Here is a 16,771-nt window from a genome sequence, read left to right on the forward strand (position 1 = left end):
TGTGAGGATGAAACAGGACTGACAGTATTTCACTGTGTTGTACATAGGGTTACTATGATTTGGAGCTAACTAAAAGGCACCTAACAATCTAACAAACTCCCTGAGTAGCCATCATGGCACAGTGGTTAAGTGCTAGGTTGTGAAACAAAAGGTCACTGGAGTGGTTGGTGGGTTTGAACAACCAACCTTGTAGTTACCAGTCTAGCGCTTATCCTACAGTACCACACAATACAGATTACAGCCTTGAAAACCTGTGAGACAATTCTGCACAGTCTTACAGGGTGCTATGTGTCAGAATCGACTTGACAATAATGGGCTTTTAAAAGTCCCTGGGTGGTGCAAAAGGTTGAAGGTTAGAGTTCACCTAGAGGAGTCTCGGAAGAAAGGCTTGTCAATCTACTTCCAGAAAAGAAGTCATTGAAAACCCTATGGAGTACAGTTCTATTATGACATATTGGGCTGCCATGAGTTGGTATCAACTCGATGCCAACTGACTTGTTTGTTTTACTATATCTATTACTAAAAAGAGAGAATTGATTCTGGGAATAGGTTCAACTAATGGTCTTATGTTTATATTTAAATCTGCTAATTTTTACAGTAAGAAAGCAAAGAGTCATTAAAAAGAAAGAAAAGATCAAAATGAATATTAGAAGAGAATCTGAAATTTATTCTGGAATATAGAGAAGCTAAGGAGATGGTAAGAAATAAGAAATGAAATTTAAATGTTGAACAGAAAATTTCAAAGAATGCAAAGTAAAGAATTATCATGAAATGTGCAAAGACAGAGTCAGAAAACCAAAAAGGAAGAATGTTTCTCAAACTTAATGAACTAAAGAAAAACTCAAACTTCATGTTTCAATATTGAAAAATTATACAGGCATAATATTGAATGATGCAGGAAATATCAAAACAAGATAGAACGAATACAGAGTCACTATACCAAAAAGAATTGGTCAATGTTCAATCATTTCAAGTAGCAGCCGATGATCAAGAACTGATGATACTAAAGGAAAAAGCCCAAGTGGTATGGAAGGCACCAACAAAATGCAAGGATCCAGGAACTGATGAAACACAAAGTGAAATATTTCAACAAACTGGGCACAGCACTGGAGGCAGTCCCTCATCTTGCCGATAAAATTTGGAAGACAGTGATCTGGCCATTTAAATGATTAGAAGAGATCCATATTTGTGCCCATTCCCAAGAAAGGTGACCCAATGGAATACAGAATCATCGAACAGTATTATTAATATCACATGCAAGTAACTTTTTTTTTTTTTTTCCTTTAAAATTTTAATGGTATAGAGTAACTGCCAAGTCACATAAATTAACCTTTCTGTGCGTGATCCCGGAAAGAACACACTATCAGACAATACAAATTGCACCAGAGTTTTCATCAGTTGTTGTCTGGGCATGTGACTGAGCATGGGCCATGGATCCATCTTTACATGGTCCAGAAATAAAGGCGGCTGCCATGTTTGGCAGGCTTCAAATTTCCTTCTATCTCAGGGTCGGGCTCTTGTCTTGGTCTTGAGTGGTAAGGATTCTCAGGTAAAGGCCTATTTGTTTCTGGTCTTGGTCTTGAGTGGTAAGGATTCTCAGGTAAAGGCCGATTTGTTTTCACTTTAGTGACCTTTGACAGTTCTCCTAGGTCAGGGCGCACCCAGCCCAGTTTGTCCAGCACACACTCGTCAAACTTTGCCTGCTGTTTGCGACAGTGACGGAATGACTGTAGGCCAGAATAATCAATGCAGGTCCAATATTCTGTAAAAGGCTATGCACAGTGACGCTTTATCTGCCTAAAGAAGTCCAAAGCACACTTGTTGACAAGCTTGCCTTCCTCTAAACACCGCCTTGGATCTTTCTCCTCCCAGCGGCAGAGCATGAACTCCTTGTTGGCCTTGTAGCACTGAACACGATAGTGGTGAGCTGCAGCTTTAAGGACAGCAGAAGTGACTTTCACCTCCTGCAATTTCAGCTCCTCCAGAGTGGGCAGCTCCACTATTCCCGGCATGATGGCTGTAACCCGGACCCAGACGAGGTCCCCTCACTAACCTCGTCCCTGTCTCCTTGAACTCCCCTTACCACGAGTAACTTTTTGCTGAAGATAATTTAAAACAGTTACAGCAGTACATCTACAGGGAGCTGCCAGAAATTCAAGCCAGATTCAGAAGACAATGTGGACCTAAGGATAGCATTGCCGACATTAGATGAATCTTGACTTTAAAGCAGAGACTAGCAGACAGCTCTTTACTTGCACTTTGATCATAACAAACTGAATAACATTGTGAAGAGTGGGTATTCCAGAACACTTAATTGTGCTCATGAGGAACTTTTACATAGACCAAGAGGCAGTAGTGCAAACAGGACAATGGGATAGTGGATAGTTTAAGATCAAGAAAGGTATGTGCCAGGTATGCGTCATGGTTGTATCCTTTCACCATATTTATTCAATCTGCATGCCGAGCCATTCGTCCAAGAAGCTGGACTGTATGAAGAAAAATATGGCACTAAGATTAGTGCAAGATTCATTAACAACCTGAGATACACAAATGATACAACCTTGCTTGCTGGAAGCAAAGGGGACACGAAGCACTTACTGATGAAGATCAAACACCATAGTCTTCAGTATGAATTGCACCATAGTGTAAAGAAAACAAAATCCTTATAATTGGACCAATAAATAACATCATGATAAACAGAAAATATTGAAATTGTTACAGATTTCATTTTACTTGGATCCACAATCAATGCTCATGGAAGCAGCAGTCAAGAAATCAACCTACAGACTATATTAGGCAAATATGCTGCAAAAGACCATTTAAAGCATTTAAGAGCAAAAATGTCACTTTTAGGACTAAGACATGCCTGATTCAAGACAAAGTATTTTCAATTGTCTCATAGGCAGGTGAAAGCTGAACGATGAATAAAGACTAGAGAAGAAATGATGCATTTGAATTGTGGTGTTGGCAAAGATATTAAAAATACCATGGTCTGCCAGAATGAACAAATCTGTTTTGAAAGAAGTGTAGCCAGATTGCTACTTAGACGTGATGGTGGTGAGACTTCACCTGTTGTACTTTGGACATGTTGTTAGGAAGGACCAGTCCTAGGAGAAGGACATCATGCTTGGTCAATTGGAGGGCCAATGAAAAAGAGGAAGAGATGGCTTGACACAGTGATCGCAACAATGGCCTCAGTTATAATAACCCTTGCTAGGATGCTGAAGGATCTGGGACAGTGTGTGGTTCTGCTGTGCATAGTGTCACTATGAGTCAGAACCAGCTAGATGATACCTAACAATAACAAATTTTAAGATTTTCTTTTCATCAGTCCTGGGTTAATACAATAAGTTTCAAGTCTCAAATCTAGATTCAATAGTTTTCTTAGAATTTCTTGTTATTGTTGGCTGCTGTGTGCCGCTGAGTCAGTTTAGACTCAGAATGACCACATGTAGCAGTAGAACTGGCCCCATAGAATTTCTTACACCGTGAAATCAACTGGCCTTGATTTTTCTCCCGCAAAACTACTGTGGAGTTGAACAACTGACCTTTCCGTTAGCAGTGGAGAGCTCAACTACTTTAAAGCTCCTTTTGAGCTTCCTAGCTGAACAGCATTCTTTACTGCTTACTTGGCTTCCGAAATATTCTGCTTCATGGTCTTGCAGCTTTTTGTACCACAGATTTTTAAAATTTATACTATCATAAAAAGCAAAGGGAAGTGGAAAAATTATGTGAAATAACAAAAGGTATGCGGTACGGCTTTTCCTTTTTCTACTAAAGCCTTTCTTTTTTTAAAGAAAGGTAAAATTAGAGGTCAGTTAAACAAATGACTTCAGTAAAAGATGTTAAAATATTTTAGTCCCATTAAACAGTTTATGTATATCCTTTCACATTGTGGTGCTTTTTTGTAACTCACTACTTTATGTGAGCATGTATTAATTTAACCCTTCTTTAAGCGGAAGTGAGCTAGATAATGTCTACTTAGCAAATGGCTTATTGTTGGTTATATGTGCTACTCAGAAGACATTGATAACTATATTAGTTATTATCATTAATTCCACTAGTCTGACTTGCTTATTTCTAGAAACTGCAAATTTTATAAAATAGATTAAATTCTGAAAAATTAGCAAAGTAGGGGACTTAAACGGAAGGACCATCAAATACTTTGAATCTCAGGAGACATTTTCCACCAATGTAACAGCAGATGATTGTAGTTCTGAAATCAACTTAAGCCAAAATCTGAAAGTTATTTCTCAAGTCTCTAAGCCATGACTTGCACTAACCCCAAAATCCTGTTTCTGAAGAACATCATACTAAACTTACATGATCAACCTGAATGAAAACATTTTTCTGTTTCCAGTTTGTTTACATAGTACACAAGGAGGCTATTTGAAAAACATTTTTATGTAATGTTTCCAGTGAGCAGGAAACCCCATGCAAACTTTAGGAAATACAATACAAATAGGGGAAACGCTGATCCTTAGCAGCATGGGAAGGCAATGGCCCTGATGGAGTTAGTTAGCAGGCAAAGACTAAATGAATGGAATTTTACCCTATCAAAACTGGCCCCAAAATAACAGAGTCACTCCACAGTGTTTAAGAGAGATAAGCCACCACTGCATTTAGTAAAGTTTCTATTCTACACTCCACAGAGATGGGATTTAGTCTTCTAGATGTCTTCCTCTGTCAGGCATGATAAACTCATTCTTGCCTTGTACCATCCATGCTTAAATGATATGGTTAAATTACATTCAACTTGATTTCCTATTAACCAATAAAATATAACATGCTAAGGCATCCTAAAGAACCTGTCTGCAGTCCAATTTATCTGCATCTAAACAACTGTCATGAAACCAGGCAGTTGCAGACCCTACATGAACAAAATGTAAATGCACAGACTGGTCTAAATGTGTATATAAGCCTTACTCCTGAGACAGTAGAAGAATTAAATTAAAAACATTTCTTCTCTGAATTACAAAGTAAAGTAATTTCTTTACTTTGCCTATAGTTACCTTTTCTTGTATCAAAAATGTGCCCTTTTACACTGGAAAACAGTATCTGTGTGTTTGCAACAACAATTAATAAAAAGGTAGGCACGTTCTAAACAATACAACTTATCATTGTGGTTTTCATTGCTCAGAGAAATAAAACTTATTACCAATTATGCTAGTTGTTTTAATCTTCTGTTCTTTCATACACACACACTCACACTCCCTGCTTCCAACATTTCAGTGACACTAAAAAGTCACAGTGGCTTGAAAACAGAAGGTCTGTGACTCCAGATGCCAACCCAAATTCAGAATATACAAATTTCTCCTGCTTCTCCTGTTGTATGAACTTACAGCGTGCAGGCTTTGACTTCAGAAAGACCTCATTTTTATGTCTAGTTCTGTGTGACATTGGGCATATAACTTAACCTCTCCGAATATCCATTTCCCTATCCCCTAAAATTAGGATCATGCTTAATTCCAGAGGTAGAGATCCAGAAAATCGTACCTAGGGCGAGCACTCAAATTGTGCCCCTGCCAAACATCTGACCCCATCTTTTACTGTCAGAGCTATATTATATACATTATTTAAAGGAGCTCTGGTAGCGTAGTAGTTACTAATTGGACTGCTAATCTCAAGGTTAGCAGTTTGAAACTACCATCAGTTCCACAGGAGAAAGATGAGGTTTTCTGTTCCCATAAAGATTTACAGCCCCGGAAACCCTATACAGTGCCGTTGAGTCCATGCTGACCTATAGAGACCCTGCACAGGGTTTCCAAGGAGCAGCTGGTAAGCTTGAACCACTGACCTTGCAGTTCAAACAATTTTGCAGTCTAATGCATTAGCCCACAGTACTACTATATTACGATACCATAATATCAGCTCAAAAATATAAGTCAAGCTCATTAATCTTTTTCTTAGCACATTTTGACACTACATTAAAATTACAATTGCACCTTCCTTGTGTTCACTAATGGAAAATGGTCTATTATGTGCTCAGTCTTTTTTCTTTCTTTTCATTCTGTACTCAACAGAGCAAGATCACACAGTCTGTCTTAATTTTTGGAGGCTCTAAAATATCAAAGTATTTGTTTTAACTTGCTGAATGCTCTCACACAGCTGGCATTGGAAGCTAGGATGGTTAATAGAAATTACTTAATGAAGCCCCATTCACATGGCATCTAGGGCTCCTGCCATACCTTAGATACTTCTCTGCTTAACTCACATGCATGTTGTTGCGATTAAATCCAATATCATATCATCTTTAGGAGCCTAACACATAGTCTCAGTAGCACAAAGCATGACTCAATTGAGGCAAATTCCTTTTCACCCTTTATTTGTGCTCTAGGGGTCTTTGCTGCATTATCAACTCTAGGGTGAACATTCCTGTGTATGTTCAGGGAGAAACTAAGCTGTTTCAATTTGAATAGTGTAGCACTGTTTGGTTGTGTGTAAGTTAAACTACCAAATGGTGTCATCTGCTCTTTCTTTGCTTTCAGAATCTCTTGTAAAAGCAAAGAACATATACATTTCAGATGTGATCAATACTTACATAATAAAAGGGAAGCTGTGGATTCACTCATCACAGTTATGGAAAATAATATACCTAGAACAATTCCAACAGAAATTCCTCCTGTTCAGTGCACACACACATGAACAATCTTTAACCAATGATCAAGGAAAATATAATCATTTCCTGCTATGCTGTCCCTAATTTGTACATTTCTGAAGTATGACCTACATTGTCTCCAAGGTGCTCTTGCAAGACTGAAGTAGTTAGTCACTTAGGATTTTGCTTGATATCACGCCGTTGATAGACTGCTGCTTCCTTTATGGTTCTACCTCCTCATCTCCTACCTGCCTTTCTGAGAAAATTACTTAATAAATTACATTTATAGGAATTTTCCTATCAAGTTTGGTTTCTAAGGGACCCACTCTAAAGCAATCATCCATTCTGGAACATATGTGGGTCAAAACAGGCAGTCATGTCCATTCAAACAAGGGTAGTGGGATAATGATGTAGAAACAGATATGAAGAATCTACAGATAGATAACTAAGAGGTTGGCTGTTTATAAATATGATAATAATAATAAATGACCTGTCTCTAACATTTACTATGTGCTGTTAGTGCTTTACTCACATTAACTTATTTAATATCTACAACAACTTCATAAGAAGTAGATTTTGTGTCTATTTTTTTAAGCCAAAGAGGTCAAGTTTCTTACCAAAGTTCACATAGCAATTGCAGACCTGGGTTTCAAACTTAAGCACTTGGCCTCTAGAGTCTACACTTTTAACCTTCCTGCCCAACAGCCTCAATATGTAAATAAGACACATAGGAAATGGAATGAATCCGGTGGAGTACGACGTGATATATAAGCTACATAATAGTTTGCCACAGGAACTACAATATTTTAGATTTAATAGTAACATATAAGCTAGGATTCTATTTTAATATGATACCATTATAAAGAGACATCCTAAAATTAACTACATGTACATAATAATGAATTACTTTTATTTCACCATATGACCCTTGTTTTCCAGTCGACGTTTATATTTTATTTTTAAAGTACATATTTGCTTCTTAATTTACCTTGCCACATTAAGGGAGTATGTTGTTGTTGTTAAGTGCCATCAAGTTGATTCCGGCTCATAGAGACCCTGTAGAGAGTTTCCAAGGAGTGGTTGGTGGGTTTGAACCACTCACCTTGCAGTTAACTGTTTAGTACCTATTCGACAGCACCAAAATGTATAGCTACATAATATTGATTTTCAAATCTATTGTTGAAAGCAAAACATGTAATTGAATTTCCTAATAAAATGTTGTCATGAGGAGTCCTGATGTGGTGCTGTGGTTTAATGTGCTAAAGTGCAAGGTTGCTTTGAACAGTAAGGTCAGTGGTTCAAGTTCACCTGCTACTCCTCAGAAACCCTATACAGGGTCTCTATAAGTCAGAACTGATTCAGCAGCACATAACAACAACAATAAAATGTTGTAGCATCACACATTCTATGAGCAATACTTGACAGTGTGGGTCAAATGTTTTCACTTTAATAAATATCATAATACATTGCCTCAGCAGAACTATATCTCTGGAGAAGATTCATATTCTAAATCATCTTAGGAAAAATATAGCCTCTTGATTAAAAATGTAATGCTAATAAAAATATGTGAATTAAACAATACAGAAACACCACAAATACCCTATGTCGTCATTACAAATATTCATCACTGCATATCACCTTGGGGAAAAAACCTGACATGATACAAAGGTGCATGGTTTGGATCTACTTAAGCGTATTACAGGTGCATATTCCAGATAAGTCATCTACAGTCCAAAATTCTATACTTGAAATCACATTGAAAAAGTAGATGGCATAAATCTAGCCAAAATCAAAGCAGCTCTGGTAGCGTAGTGGTTATGAGTCGGGTTGCTAACCTCAAGGTCAGCAGTTTGAAACTACCAGCTGTTCCACGGGAGAAAGATTAGGCTTTCTGTTTCTGTAAAGATTTACAGCCTCGGAAACCCTGTACAGGGTCGCTATGAGTTGGAACGGACTACACGGCACACTGCCACCACCACCACTACTAAAATCATTCATAAGGAATTCCAAGAAAACAAAATGGCAAAAATCACAATAGTAAGATGAATACCAAAGGCAAAACAAGTTATTGTTGTGTTAAATGGTACTTCATTACAGTGACTCCAAATGGAAGAAGGAGGGTAGCATCAACCTTAGGGTACATTTGGAAATAACAGGGCAATTGTGCTTGGACATTTAGAAACAAAAATGTCATTGTTAAGAGCCATCAAGTTGGTTCTGACTCATAATGACCATGTATAGGGTTTATGAGGAGTGACTGGTGAGCTAGAACCACCAATTTTGCTGTTCAAACCAACCTTGAGTCCAGCACATTAACCCAGAGCGCCACACAGAAGTTGCTTCTCTTTAATTTTTCCTTTACAGTTGAGTTTGTTGTTGTTAAGTTTTGTTGAGTTGGTTCTGACTCTTAGTGACCCTATAAAGGATTTCCAAGGAGCTGATGGTGGGTTTGAACAGCCAACCTTATACTTACTTACCAGTCCAGAGCTTAATCCTACAGCGCCACAGTAGGACATCAATAGAGTTAAGGCATTATAAATTTTGAGACAAATTAAAATTTTTATTTCAACAATTATAAGGAGTCATTATGAATTATATATTAAAATTTGAAGTCATTTTCTGATACAATTGAGAAATACTGCTTTATAATAATCACAGGGAAGAGGTTGTCCCAAATGACCAATTAATTTCTGTGAACTTCAGTGTTGAATGGGATCTCAGTGGTGCCACACAATGACCTCTGCCTGATGCATGAATTGTCTCCTTAACATCTCAGTCATATGCCTTCTTCCTGAACACCTTCTAAATACAAACATTTAAAGAGAAAAATCTTGTTGTCAAGTGCGGAAGGGCATTCGGATTCATAGCAGAGTTTCCCAGGTGTTAAATCTTCACAGGAACAGAAAGCCTCATCTTTCTCTGGAGGAGTGACTGATGGGCTCAAACCACCAACATTGTAATTCACAATCCAGTGCTTATGCTATGGAGCCACACCATTCTTTAATTTGAGCATCTCAATTGAGAAACCATGAAAATGCTTCTTTTGATTTCTTCAGCCATGAATAAACAAAACCATGCATCAGAGCATGACCCTGAATGATTGTGAAAAACATACTAAAGACTTTTGGCAGGAAATAAAATATGAACAATTGTTGTTGTTGTTCTTAAGTGCCATCAAGTCAATTCTGACTCATAGCAACCCTGTATAGGGTTTCTAAGGAGCAGCTGGTGGGTTTGAACTTGCTGACCTGTGGTTAGCAGTCCAGTACTTATCCTACAGAACCGTACCAGGACTCCAGAATATAAACTGAAACCTCAAATTTAAATCAATCAACTATAGAGCTTTTCTAGCTTACAAGAAAAAAAATCTCCCCTGCTTTTCAGATCAGCATACATAAATAACTCATACTCATAGGCATCTCAGACCAGTTGATAATGCAGCTGATATACCAGTAGTGCTTCCTTTTTGCATTCACTATAGACTCAGCCTTCTGTTCCTGGTGGCAAAATGGGATACATGTTGTGCTACAAACCACAACGTTAACTGTTCAAATGTACCAGCTGCTCCGAGGGAGAAAGATGAGGCTTTCTGCTTCCATAAAGATTTACAGCTTCAAAAACTCTACACAGGGACATTGTGTGTCAGAATCAACTTGATGGCAGTGGGGTGTTTATTTGTTACTATTTCCAAAGATTCTTACAAAGAGTCACAGTTTAAAAATCATTTAGTTGTTGTGTAATACAGGGGCCAGTAGTATATGTATTAGAAACGTTCAAAATGATTCAGCCCATTTCCTTTTGAACAAAAAATCTGGCAACAGGTGGGAATGTTCCAATTTTAGTGAAGGTGATGATGTGTTTCTTATTCCAAGGGATGAGGATATAAAGAGAACTTTAAGGTGCCTGTTCCAAAGGAGACTAACTGCTAACAGGTATGTACAAACTTCAACACCCTGGAGTAAATGGATAAATCCTAAAGTTTGAAAATAAAGAATAAGCATACTGCAAACTGTCCAATGTTATTAATTAGCTTTTGACATTCATTCTGAAAAGAGTAAATTCTCAAAGTTCAAGCGAGAGAAACAACATCTCACTTCTAACCCTTCCAATTCAGGTTTCACTACAAGACACAGTGCTTGCAGCTCCACTTTCCTCTGGATCTGTGCCTCCCTCTGCCCAAAGGGCTTTTCCCTAGGTGCCTAAGGGCAGTTTCTTCTCTGCTTTATCTGCTCCATTCTGTTTCCTCATCCTCCTTTCTACATTTCCATTCCTCTCTTCTTTTTCCTAATTCTCTTACCTGGTCATAATCTGGATCTTGGCAGTATTTATTGTCTTAAGCATTCGTTTTATTGTTATTTTTAGGAGCTCTGGTAGCGTAGTGGTTACGAATTGGGATGCAAACCACAAGGTCTGCAGTTTGAAACTACCAGCTGTTTGGTGAGAGAGAGATGAGGCTTTCTGCTCCCGTAAAGATTTATAGCCTCGGAAACCCCCATACAGGGTCTCTGTGAGTCGGGACCGACTCCAAGGCAGATAACCACCACCACCATATTATATTGGAATCCTGGTGTGACGCTGCAAAATAAGCACTGGACTACTAACTGCAATGTTAGTGCTTCTGTCTCACCAGTCACTCCTTGGAAATTCTATACAAGATCACTATGAGTAGGAAACAACTCAGTGGCACTTTAACTACTTCAACATTTTATATATATTCAAGAAGTATATCATCACTGTCATTCTTTAAAGTTACATTAAGTTAAAAGAGAATTTCCCCCTTTTGAGTTTACCTCCCTACATTGAATAAATATTTGTCTACCAAATTAACACCAATAAGTATTTCATAAATTTGTCAAATTAGCAAAAATGGCACAGCAAAACCCTGTTTGATTGTATGCAGAACGTGTCTTTCCAAAAGTCAGCTATTTACACAGTAAATTCTTACTACAGTTACTTCCCTTGTTAACTAGTTTCTCTCTCATCATTTGCCACTCTCTCAAAAACACTTTTTTCTCCACTTGACAATGGAGAACTCCTATTTTATTATCTGTGAGTTAATTGGATCATGGTTTATAGATTTAGATTTTTTTTCCTTTAATTTGTAAATTGTAAACTATTTTAAGTAAATGTAAGTTAAAAAAAAACTCCAAATATCCATCAAAAACTTGCTTTAAGTGGTGGGCTTGAACTGCTAACATTGTGGTTCGCAGTCCAGTGTTTATCACATAGAGCCACTGAATTCCCCATTATTACAGTAGCTCAAATAAAAGTTTACAAAAATTGAGATATTTCCAAAATAATGATCAGAGATGACCTCAGGAAGATGCTAGCATTTGATCCAGGTTTTGAAGAACTGGCACAATATCAACAGATTATGTTCATTGTTAAGTTATGGCAAAATAACTTTTAAAAGAGAACAAAAAAAGGCAATTAGTATTCAAGAATTAAGCTATTCAACTTGTCTACATTAGAGAGGGCATTTTTCATAAACTAACTCTCACAGATTTTAAATTGAGATTCTGGAAGGACACTCAGATACCAACAGCATCTAAGAGTAGATTTTAATTTTTGAATCAACCTTGTAAAGGGAAAATTAGAGGAAACTATGAGATACCAAACAGAAAAGGTAAGAGGGTTTAGACCAAAGTTGTAGACTCTTACCCATGAAGCTAATGGCAGGAGAAAAGAAAGCCAATTTCTCAAGGACACCAAGGAAGATTTTCAAGAATAATAAGATCTGAGGTGATTCTATAAGAATGGGTAGAACCCAGATTATTGTTTGCTGTTGGTTGGCTCCAGTGAGACACAGCCTGGTCCTTATACCATCCTCACAATTGTTATGTTTGAGATTAATATTGCTGCCACTGTGCTAATCCATCTCAGTGGGGATTTTCCTCTTTTTCACTGACATCGCATTTTACCAAGCATGATGTCCTTTTCCAGGGACTGGTCTCTCCTGATAACACATCCAAAGTATGTAAGACAAAGTCTCACCATCCTTGATTCTAAGGAACATTCTGGATGTACTTCCAAGACAGATTTGTTTGTTCTTCTGGAAAGCCATGATACTTTCAATATTCCTTACCAGCACCATAATTCAAATACATTTATTCTTCTTCAGTCTTCCTTATTCATTGTTCAGCTTTCATATGCATATGAAGAGATTGGGATTGCAATGGTCTTGGTGAGGCATACTTTAGTACTCAAAATGACATCTTTGATCTTTAAACACTTTAAATAGATCTTTTGCAGCAGATTTACCTAATGCAATATGTCATCATATGTCATTTGATTTATTGACTACTGCTTCCGTGGGCATTGATTATGGATCCAAGTAAAATTAAATCCTTGACAACTTCAATCTTTTCTCTGTCCATCATGATTTTGTTTATTGGTCCACTTGTGAGGATATTTGTAGTCTTAGATTATAAATAAGTGCTTCATGTCCCCTTTGTTTTCAGCAAGCAGGATTGTATCATCTGAGTATCTCGGGTTGTTAATGATCTTCCTCCAATCCTCCATTCTTCATATAATCCAGCTTCTCAAATTATATACTCATCAGACAGATTGAATAAATATGGTGAAAGGATATACCCCGGTACATACCTTTTCTGATTTAAAACCATTCAGCATCCCCTGGTTCTATTCAAACAATTGCCTCTTCTTGTTCTATGTACAAGTTCTGCAGGAGCACAATTAAGTGTTCTGAAATTCTCATTCTTTTCAACATTATTCACAATTTATTATGATCCACACAATCAAATGCCTTTCTGGAATTTCTGCTTTCAGCCAAGGTCCATCTGATGCCAGCAATGATATCCCTCATTCCGTGTCCTCTTCTAAACACAGCTTGAATTTCTGACAGCTCCCTGTCTATGTATTGCTGCAACAATTTTTTAATTATCTGCAACAAAATTTTACTTGTATGTGTTATTAATGATATTGTTCAATATTTTCTGCATTACAGTGGCTCATCTTTCTTTGGAAGAGACACAAATATGTATCTCTTCCAGTTAGTTGGCCAGGTAGCTGTCTTCTAAAATCAGAACCCAGATTATTGTAGGTGAATGCTATTGAGTTGCTTCTAATTCATAGCAACCCTGTATATGGTTTCCAAAGAGTGGCTGGTGGGTTTGAACCACCGACTTTATGGTTAACAGTCCAGTGTGTAGCCTACAGAACCACACCAGGGCCCAGATTGTTGTTGTTAAGTGTCTTCGACTCATAGAAATCCTGTATAGGGTTTCACAGGAGTGGCTGGTGAATTTTAACTGCCAACCTTGTGGTTCAAACCGACCTATCAGTTCAGAGCATTATCCCACAGTGCCACATCAAGACACAAGGACTTCCTCTCTACTAATCTCCAGAACCCAGATTAGAAGAGAGGAATACAAAGGATATATGCATATAAGTGAAGGCTACACTATGCTTAAGGAGCTCTGGTACTTTAGTGGTTATGAGTTGGGCTGCTAATCTCAAGGTCAGCAGTTTGAAACTACCAGCTGTTCAGCAGGAGAAAGATGAGGCTTTCTGTTCCCATAAAGATTTACATCCTCAGAAACCCTCGCTGTGAGTCAGAACCAACTCCACCATCACCACCACCATCACCACCACCACACGATGCTTAAATAAATGGAAGTTCAAAAGCAGGAGAAATTAAGAAGATCTGAAGACACCATGAGCTGAAAATACTAGAACAAGCTATTGTATTTGATGTTAAGTTGATTCCAATTCATAGTGGTTATGAATTGGGCTGCTAACCTCAAGGTCGGCAGTTCGAAACTACCAGCGGTTCCACGGGAGAAAGATGAGGCGTTCTGCTCCCGTAAAGATTTGCGGCCTTGGAAACCCTGTGCAGGGTCACTAAGAGTCGGAACTGACTCCACGGTACTTAACAACACCAACAACATACAAAACAAAACAGAACTGCCCCACAGGCTTTCCAAGCCTGTAAATCTTTATGGAAGCACACTGCCACATCTTTCTCTCAGGGAGCAACTAGTGAGTTTGAACCAGCAGGGTTCCTTATATCTGTCTATAGCAGGTGTTCAATTTACAAAGGCACAGTTATGCTGAAGTGTGGAGATCCCTGTATCTCACTAAGGAATCCAGGTGGCTTTATCTCAAAAGCAATGTGGAGTCATTAGAGATTTTATTTTAGTAAAGAAGTGAGACTTGGCAGAATTTCAGGGCTAATCTCTGGCCTAAAATACTAATGAACTGTACCCCTGATGCCAAAAATGATTCATTTTCCCCCTAAAATCTTGTCAGTACAGCTACAATTTCTTCTCTAAGATATCCGAAAGCATTTGCAAGTCCTATCCCCAATTCCTCCCTTCAATCAAAGTCTACTGTAGTGATTGGAAGAAAAGTTCAAAGCAGTTACACAAAGACCATGTGTACAGGGTGTTTGTGACTCTGTGTCTGCACATTCAGCTGTTTAGTGGGAATAGATTTCAGATTCTCATCTTCCGCAGTTCTTTTCCTCCCACACCTGATCTACCTCTGCCCATTTTCTTGCTAGTGTGTGAGAAACATGGTCTATACTGACAAATGCTCAGGTTATCCAATCTGTACTCCTTTCAGTGAGAGTGGGGTTTTCTTTATTCGATTTTGCAAACTCAGGCACCCAACCCCATAGACATGGGCAGAAACGCCACATGGCCAGCCACAAGCTGTTTTTATTCTTGTCTTCAAAAAGCCCCTCCTCCACTTCCAGTCCCCCATATACAATTCTATGGCACATCCCATTTTCCCTCCCCCCACTGAAACCTAAAATGGCTTACCCATGGTTTTAATGGTTGTATTTTTACTTAAATTTCCTAGTCCTAGAACGGCCTGCTTGTTTCAACAATCTGTTTGCCAGGTCTAGCAATCTCATGAATTCCTGAAGATGAACCATGCCCACAAGAGTTATTTCTCACAGTGTGATTATGCTCCCTGTATAAAGGGAAAGGAAAGATGTCTCCAAAGCTAAGGCATGCATGTGTTCCAACCCATCTTCTACCAGAGAGCCTCCCTGGGCTTGTACACCAAATTAGTAAAGAGAAGGTGCCTATATTTTATTAACCAGATCCTTGAAGTACATTGTCCATGTGACAAACACTATTCAAAGGTATGCACACAAACACAAATGCATACACATGAGGGAGCTTCATAAAGGTCATGGAAAATATGGATATATATGCTTCAAAAATTTTGAATATAAAAAAAATTTTAAAGTGTATATACATAAATAAATATATATTTATATATTTAAAATATAGTATATAAAAGATACATATAAAATCTTCCTGCTGTCATAAAACTTTACACAGCCTTGGAAACACATTACAGTGTCACTATGATTCAGAACTGACACAATGGTACTGAACAACAACAACTCTCTAACAGGTTTCTGAGACTGTAACTCTTTGTGGGAACAGAAACCCTCATCTTTCTCCTGTGAAATGACTAGTGACCTCGAACTACCAATCTTGATTTTCTCAGCTCAGTACTTATCCTATAGAGCCACTGTGCTCATTATACACGTCAAAAGAGTCCTGGTGTAGCACTGTACAATAAGCACTGGACTGCTAACCCAAAGATTAGTGGTTCAAACCCGTCACTCCTCAGAAACCCTACACATAATAGCTGTGTGTCAGAACCTACTCAGCAGTGCTTGGCGTTATACAGCAATTAACCTTCATGACAACCCATGAGATAAATCTTATCATTAACTCCATTTTAAAGATTAGAAAACCGAGTCACTGAAAAGTTAAGTGATTTTCCCTCAAGATGCAGAGCTAGGATCAAACCAGGCATTCTGATTCCAGAAACCCTGCTTTTAACCACTATATTCTGTTGCTTCTTTTTTCCTATTCTACTTTTATTCCTTGAAACATGGTTTCTAGTACATTTTGTAGGGATGAAAGGAAAGATTAAAAGATGTGATTTATATTCTTCAGGACCCTGAGACCAGAAGAACTAAGTGATACTTGGCTACTATTACCAAATGCTCTGAAAGATAATATGTGGAACAAAACTTAAATTCATAAAAAAGACCAGGCTTCCTGGTCAGATACACTGATAGACTATATAGCTCTTGGTCATCCTTCAGGTCTCGAACAGAACTCACCACAATGTCTCAATTTTCAGCCAAGCAATAGATAGGTAAATAGTGTGTGTGTGTGT

At 38.0% G+C, this 16,771-nt stretch overlaps 1 protein-coding gene and 1 pseudogene across 1 annotated transcript in view; both read right to left on the minus strand.

Annotated features, from left to right (window-relative positions):
• Positions 1–16,771, minus strand: part of MCTP1 (multiple C2 domains, transmembrane 1) — a 956,699-nt gene that overhangs the window by 833,438 nt on the left and 106,490 nt on the right. The gene's annotated exons all lie outside the window — the stretch shown is intronic.
• On the minus strand, positions 1,443–2,012 carry LOC102842002 (annotated as a pseudogene).

This window comes from Chrysochloris asiatica, unplaced genomic scaffold, assembly GCF_000296735.1.
Source record: "Chrysochloris asiatica unplaced genomic scaffold, ChrAsi1.0 scaffold00111, whole genome shotgun sequence".
NCBI classification, from domain to species: domain Eukaryota; kingdom Metazoa; phylum Chordata; class Mammalia; order Afrosoricida; family Chrysochloridae; genus Chrysochloris; species Chrysochloris asiatica.